Source organism: Carlito syrichta, unplaced genomic scaffold (assembly GCF_000164805.1).
Source record: "Carlito syrichta isolate Samal-C Ts95f unplaced genomic scaffold, Tarsius_syrichta-2.0.1 Scaffold306593, whole genome shotgun sequence".
In the NCBI taxonomy this organism is placed as follows: domain Eukaryota; kingdom Metazoa; phylum Chordata; class Mammalia; order Primates; family Tarsiidae; genus Carlito; species Carlito syrichta.
In genome coordinates, this window is record NW_007250689.1 from 542155 (window position 1) to 550229 (window position 8075).

The 8075-nt window shown below is 46.5% G+C and overlaps 1 protein-coding gene across 2 annotated transcripts in view; it reads right to left on the reverse strand.

The window, feature by feature from the left end:
• RUSC2 (RUN and SH3 domain containing 2) overlaps positions 1-8074 on the reverse strand; it is a 75199-nt gene extending 67125 nt beyond the window's left edge. The window contains exon 1 of one of the 2 annotated variants that reach the window (XM_021715064.1): positions 7840-8068. The gene's annotated coding sequence lies outside the window, so the exon portion shown is untranslated. Of the gene's footprint in view, positions 1-7839 lie in introns of both variants that reach the window. The other variant, XM_021715063.1, reaches the window with a different exon arrangement.
• Between the last annotated feature and the right edge of the window lies 1 nt (position 8075).

Sequence of the window (8075 nt, forward strand, 5' to 3'; positions counted from 1 at the left end):
TCATCTCTACAATAAATCAAAAATTAGCCGGGTGTGGTAGTGCGCGCCTGTAGTTCCAACTACTTGGAAGGCTGAGGCGGAAGGATCGCTGGAGCCCAGCAGGTCGAGGCTGCAGTGGCCGGGAGCGGCCATTGCACTCCAGTCTGTGTGACAGAGTGAGACTCCAACTCAAAAAAAAAAAAAGAAAAGAAAAGAAACGACTCTAGGATAAACAGGACCAGCAATAGGTCTCCAATTTTCTCCTCTGGAGCTTTTGCTTTTTACCTTGGGGTCACCTACATTTTATTTACACTGCCTTTAAGAGCACTTTGGGACAAGTGTGGTGGCTCACACCTGGAATCCCAACACTTTGGGAGCGAGAGGACTGCCTGAACCCAGGGGTTCGAGATCAGCTTAGGTAGCTTGGGGAGACCATGTCTCTACAGTAAATTTAAAAAATTAGCTGGGTACAGTGGCACCCACCTGTAATCTCAGCTATTTGGAAGGTTGAAATGGAAGGATCATCTGAGCCAAGCAGGTGGAGGCTATGGGGTGGCTGTGAGCATGCCACTGTACTCCAGCCTGGGCGACAGAGCGAGACTACCAAAAAAAACCAAAAAACCCCAACAAACAAATAAACAAAAAACAAAAAACAAACAAAAAAAAGCACTTTGTTCTTAGTTCTCTCTCTCTTTTTTTAACCTGAGCATGGATAAAAATTACTTTCTATTTTCCCCTACACTCAATACGAGGGTGCATGCTCTTTTTAAAAGGAATTCTACAGAAAAAGAAAAGAAGCACAGAAGTATAAATACAGTTAAACAACTTAAACATAGATTTTTGGATCCTAAGATAAACAAGTATAGACTTTGGATTCTAAGATAACCAAATTCTAGCCAGAATCTGGCTGGCCCTGCTTTTCTTTCCACCCAACTTTCAATCCATTGTTCTTCTCTGCAGGACCTCATACAGAAAGCCTAAAACACAACATACATGTCAGAGCTCACCATTTCATCTTGGAGAAGATAAAAGACTATTTTATTAAACCAAGAACTCCAAGGAACACAGGTTTTCCTAAGAATCAAAATTAATTTTTAAAAAACATTAAGTGAGCCGGGCCCAGTGGCTCAGCCTGTAATCCCAGCGCTTTGGGAGGCTGAGGTGAGTGAATTGCCTGAGCCCGCGGGTTCGAGACCCGCCTGGGCAGGGAGAACTCATCTCTACAATAAATCAAAAAAATCAGCTGGGTGTGGTAGCACATGCCTATAATTCCGGCTACTCGGAAGGCTGAGGCGGAAGGATCGCCAGAGCCCAGCAGGTCGAGGCTGCAGTGACCAGAAGCGGCCACTGCACTCCAGTCTGGGCAACAGAGTGAGACTCCAACTCAAAAAAAAAAAAAACATTAAGTGGTTTTGTAGAACTCTTTCTAAATCTAAACTTTCTTATATACTTTTGTTTTACTTAGAGAATGTAGGCTATAATTTAAGTTTTTTTGATGATTCACTACTGTTAACAATTAATAATCTAGGCTAAAATACAGTTTGTTCTCAGTGCATGTTAAGAACTTGCATACCAAAACGTAAGGATTGTGTGTTAAGAGTAAACATGGCTCACTTTTGCCATTTCTACTAAACAGCACTGGAAGTCCTAGTCTAAGCAATTAGGCAAGAAAAAGAAATATAAGGCATCCAAACTGGAAAAGAAGAAGTAAGACTATCTCTCTATTCCACGAAGACATGAGCTTGTATGTAGAAAACCTTAAAGATTCCACATGCAAAAAAACCTGGTAGAACTAATAAATGAGTTCAGCAAAGTTTCAGGACACAAAATCGACACACAAAAATCAGTTGTGTTTCTATGTAGTAATAGTGAACAAGGAAATCATGAAAACAATTTCATTTACAGTAACATCAAAAAGAATAAAATACTTAGAGTTAAATTTAACCATGGAAGTGAAAGATGTGTTCACTGAGAACTATAATACACTGCTGAAAGAAATTAAAGCAGACACAAATAAGTGGACAGACACCTCCTGTTCATGGATTGGAAGGCTGATTATTGCTGGAGGTGTCAGTACTACCCAGCGTGATCAAGAGATTCAATGTCATCCCTATCAAAATCCCAACAATGGTCAGGCATGGCTGCTCACGCCTGTAATCCCAGCACTTTGGGAGGCTGAGGCGGGTAGACTGCTTGAGCCCAGGAGTTGGAGACCAGCCTGGGGAACATAGTAAAACTTCATCTCTACAAAAAAAATTTAGCTGGGCATGGTGGCACTCACTTGTAGTCCCAGGTACTCAGGATGCTGAGGTAGAACCATCACCTGAGCCCAGAAGGTCAAGGCTGTCATAAGCCATGATCATCATGAATGTGCCATCGCACTCCAGTCTGGGTGACAGAGTGAGAATCCGATTGAAAAAAAAAAAAAAAATTCCCAACAATGTTTTTGCAGAAATAGAAAAATTCATCCTAAAATTTACATGGACTCTTAAGGCACCCGTAGAAACCAAAACAAAGCCGGGCTCGGAGGCTCAGCCTGTAATCCCGCGCCTTGGGAGGCTGAGGTGAGTGGATTGCCTGAGCCCGAGGGTTCGAGACCCGCCTGGGCAACTTGGCGAGACCTCATCTCTACAATAAATCAAAAATGAGCCGGGCGTGGTAGCGCACGCCTGTAGTTCCAGCTACTTGGAAGGCTGAGGCGGAAGGATTGCCAGAGCCCAGTGGGTTGAGGCTGCGGTGGCTGGGAGCGGCCACTGCACTCCAGTCTGGGCGACAGAGTGAGACTCCAACGCAAAAAATAAATAAATAAATAATAAAAATTAACAAAAACAGATCAAAGACCTAAAGATAGGTGCTCAAACTAAAAAAAAAAAAAAAGGAAATATTGGTGGAAAGCTTAATGTCACTGAATTTGGCAATGACACTTGGATATGACACCAATGTCATCAAACTTAAAAACTTCTGTGCTTCAAAAGACACTATCAGGCCAGGCAGGATTGGCTCACACCTGTAATCTCTGCACTTTGGGAGGTGAAGGAGAGAGGATTTTCTGAGCCCGGGGGTTTGAGACCAGCCTGGGCAACTTGGTAAGACCTCGTCTCTACAATAAATAAAAAAAATTAGCTGGGCATGGTGGCGTGCACCTGTGATTCCAACTACTTGGAAGATTGAGCTGGAAGGATCATCTGAGCCCACAGTTCAAGGGTATGGTGGCTGTAAGCATGCCACTGCACTCCAGCCTGGGTGACAGAGTGAGAACCTGAGAACTATAATACACTGCTGGAAAAAATTAAAGCAGACACAAATAAATGGACAGACACCTCTCTCCTTCACCTCCCAAAGTGCAGAGATTACAGATGTAAGCCAACCCTGCCTGGCCTGATACTGTCTTTTGAAGCACAAAAGTTTTTAAGTTTGATGATATTGGTGTCATATCCAAGTATCATTGCCATATGACACAGAAATTTCACTTCTGGCTTTATATATATATTACAAATTACAATATTATGTGTCAATGTTTGAATGGGTGTCTTTTTCTGGGTAATCTCAATACTGATCAAATTGGTCCATCTCTACAGAGCATGCCCTTACCCTAACATACACAATGGAATATTATTTAGCCTTAATAAAGCAGTCACAAAGGGACAAATGCTGTATGATTCCACTTATATGACATATCCACAGTAGTCAAACTCATAGAGACAGAAAGTAGAATGGTGATTGCCAGGGGTTGGGGATGGGGGAAAATGAAGAGTTAGTATCTAATTGATACAGAGTTTTAATATGGAAGATAAATGGTGGTGACGGTTGTACAATAATGTGGATGTACTTAAAGCTACTTAAGAATGGCTAAAAAATGGCATATTTCTTGTTATGTATAGTTTACCACAATAAAAAAAGAGAGTAACTGTGGTGCAGTAGAAGTTCTTCTATGAGTTATACATTTTTATTAGAATCCCCACTGCCCCTCAGCTCTCTCAGAGCAATGTTGACATCTGGCTACTCAAAATAATGCTCTTGGTTGGACACGGTGGTTCACACCTGTAATTCCAGCACTTTGGAATGCCAAGGTGAGAGGATTGCTTGAGCCCAGGAGTTTGAGACTAGCCTAGGCAACATAGTGAGACATCATCTCTATAAAAAATTTAAAAATAAGCTGGATATGGTAGCGTGCCCCTGTAGTCCCAGTTACTCAGGTGAAAGGATTGCCTGAGCCCAGGAGGTTGAGGCTGCAGTGAACTGTGATTGTGCCACTGCACTCCAGCCTGGGTAACAGAGACCCCCCCCAACTCAAATAATAATAATAATAATGATAATAATAATATTATTATCATTATTATTATTATTATTATGCTTTCATTTTGTATGACAGACTCATTGACAGAAATTACAATATTATGTGGCAGTGTTTGAATGGGTGTCTTTTTCTGGGTAATCTCAATACTGATCAATCGGTCCATCTCTACAGAGCATGCCCTTACCCTAACATACAGTGAACCATCTCTTTAGTCAAGTGACTTTTAACAGGGTGCACAGTCATTGTCATGAGTAACAGGAAGAAAAGGATGAGTTATTGTCCTAAATTTGCAGGCAAGTCCCAGAGAGAAAAATAAAACACATAAACCTCCCCATGAACTTGCCAGATTTAGCAAGTAAAAATACAGGACTCTGTTGTTTATCTGAAATTCAAATGTGACTGGGTATCCTGTATTTTATCTGGCAACTCTAAGTATTAGAGGTAAAGAGAAAATAAACCAAATAATCCACAGTGTTCTGGGGTTACTGAAGTCTTAACAGACAGTCTAGACAGGAAAAAATAGAAAAGCTCATTAAAAAGGTATTGTTTACCCACCCCCAAAAGCTGTATTGCTTAACCTATCCTGTTCAGGAGCCCCTCCCCACATTGGGTTTCTATGACTCAAGACTTTATAGATATGTCAGAAGGTGGAAAGAAAATGCAAAAGGATAAATCAAAGCTAGAAGAGTCTGGGTGTGGTGGCTCACGCCTATAATCCCAGCACTTTGGGAGGCAGAGGCAAGAGGACTGCCTGAGCCCAGGGGTTCAAGACCAGCCTGGACAAACTGGTGAGACCTCATTTTTACAATAAATCAAAAAATTAGCTGGGTGTGGTGGCAGGTGCCTGTAGTTCCAACTGCTTGAAAGGCTGAGGCAGAAGGATCGCCTGAGCCCAGCAGGTCGAGGCTGTAGTGGCCATGAGTGTGCCGCTGTACTCCAGCCTGGGCAACAGAGACTCTGACTCAAAACAAACAAACCCCAAAAAACAAAAACAAAGCTAGAAATGGGTGAATGAGAATATATCCAGCCTCCAGTTAAGGCAGCCTTGCCTTCAAAAGAAATCCTAAACACCAACACAGAAATCAGAGGAAATCAGATTGTCACTTGGCTCAAAGCAGAAGAGAAACCATGGCCAGTCATACAGCAGGGGCAGGGCTGGGCACAGGTAACAGTATGCACTAGTTGGGTCTGCTTTTCCTTCCATTAAGCCATCCCACTGCTTAATATCCAAGGAGCCTCATAAGAAACTTCAGTCACTATTTTTATTTGCTAATATTTTGGGCCCTAGTTACAATAATGCCGACTCACTACTAGTGAGGCAACTACCTTCTAGTTTATAAACTCCTACAGCTTTCCAGTCATTGTCTCATCACTCAGCAATACCACCTACTTCTCTCATGGAAGATGGGCCAAAACTGAGGAATTCAAACACTGTCACCCTCAGGAAACAGAATCTGCTCAGGTCATCCTCCTAGGAATAGAATCAACAAAGACAGATTGCAGGCTCTCTATTCTAAAATAATTCCATCTTTTAAAAATTTAATTAGCCAGGCTCGGTGGCTCAGCCTGTAATCCTGCGCCTTTGGGAGGCTGAGGTGAGTGGATTGCCTGAGCCCGCGGGTTTGAGACTCACCTGGGCAGCGAGACCTCATCTCTACAACAGATAAATAAAAAATCAGCCGGGCGTGGTAGCGCATGCCTGTAATTCCGGCTACTTGGAAGGCTGAGGCGGAAAGATTGCCGGAGCCCAGCAGGTTCGAGGCTGCGGTGGCCCGGCCACTGCACTCCAGTCTGGGCAACAGAGTGAGACTCCAACTCAAAAAAAAAAATTTAATTAAAAAAATTTTTATCTTAAAGATGTGAAGTACGATTCAGGATGACGTATACAAATGAGAATTCCATCTTTAAAAGACCTGTTCTTAGCCGGGCTCGGTGGCTCAGCCTGTAATCCTGCGCCTTTGGGAGGCTGAGGTGAGTGGATTGCCTGAGCCCGCGGGTTCGAGACCTGCCCTGGCAGCAAGACCTCATCTCTACAATAAATCAAAAAATCAGCCGGGCATGGTAGCGCATGCCTGTAATTCCGGCTACTTGGAAGGTTGAGGCAGAAGGATCACCGGAGCCCAGCCGCTCTCGGCCACTGCACTCCAGTCTAGGCGACAGAGTGAGACTCCAACTCAAAAAAAAAAAAAAGACCTGTTCTTGTTTATCACTGACACTGTTCACACTGGTAATCCTTGCCTGTCTCTGGTCTAAAGAGACATAAATGGTCTATTTGGCTTGATCATTCTACAGTAGCATTCAGGAACCTCTGACATCTCTATCATACCGGCCTTCATGGGATGTCTACCCCTCCAGTCTCAGAGAAAGGGGACGTCCAGGCCCCAAGGGGTAAAATAGCTGAGGCCCTTCATTCCTCCATCCTGTCCTGAAGCACCAGCTGATACACTGAGTCAGCTTTACAGGCTGTGGCTGGCCTCCAGAATTCTTCCCCCGAGAGAGCAGCTAGTCTCCAGGGGAAGAGGAGCAGCCACTGGGCAAAGCTCTTTCTCCATTATCTGGGTAGCCTCTCAAGCATTAACCAATGAGAATTTCTGCAGCCCCAACCCTGCCTTTTTTTTTTTTTTTCCTGTAAAGAGAATATAAACAGAAGACGGCTGATACATAGATGCTTCTATGTAAATAAGATGAATGAACAGAAAGGCTGAATAATTTCCTAGACTGAAAGAGTGAAGTAATCCCCCCAATGCTCTTCCTTTCCCCCTCCCTTTATTTAACTAGAGACACCTTTCCCACTGAAGCACTCTGTCTCGCAACCTCTGCACTGCTCATTCACTCATCCCTCCACCCATCGGGTGTCTACTGAGATCTACCATGTGCCAGGCACTGGGCTGGGGGCTGAGGATACAAAGGAACGCTGTACGGTCCTTGCCTCCACAGCCGGTCTTGGGCAACAGGATCACTGTGCCCTTCATGGCAAGTGAGTGTGGTGGCAGGGGGCGGGTAAACTGCCAAGCCAAGGGTTTTCCCTCGGTCAAACTGGATGACGGAGACGGAGACGGAGACAGAGACAGAGACAGAGACAGAACCGAAGCGGGCGCCGTGCAGATACTGACTTGGAACCAGAGGCTAAAGGGGCGCAGGACGCAGAGGACCCGAGCGGGGGCTGGCCGTACGGAGGCCCCTGCTGCAGTCGCGGGCGGCCGCGCGGCCCCAGGGCTGTCCCAGGCGACTTGGGTACAACGATGACTACCAGGCGCGAGTCCTCTGGGGGTGGGGGGGTGGGGAGAGGGTGGCTCCAAGGGGACAGTTTGAGGAGACGGCTGGGTGGCGCCCAAAGGGACAGTCGGTGCCGGGCGCTTGAAGGTCCCGTGGACCGCCAGAAGGATGGGAACGAGGTCCGCCCAGGGGTCGGCGCGGACAGGAGGGTGGGGCCGAGGGGAAGGGCGGAGGCGCTGAGGGCGTGATAGGTGGGCCGACGGGGGGGCCTTCTCCGAAGGGATCGCTCGCAACGTGGGGGCGATGGGTCTCCAGGACCCCGCCGGCTGCCGGAGAGGCGCTCCTACCTCGTTTCTCGCCGCGGCGTCGTCCTTCCGCGCTGGCTGCGGCAACGGCGGCGTCTCGTGCCCTCCAGGGGTCGCGTCGCCGCCGAGACACGCCGGCGCCCCCCGCCTCTCCAGACGGCTTGGTAACGCCCGGTCCCCCCGCCGGCGGGGCGCGGATGGTGCGCGCCGGCTTGCCCTCGCGCCGCCCCTCCCCGCGGCGCGTTGGTTCGCTCCGCCGAGCCTGCGGCGCGCGCCCG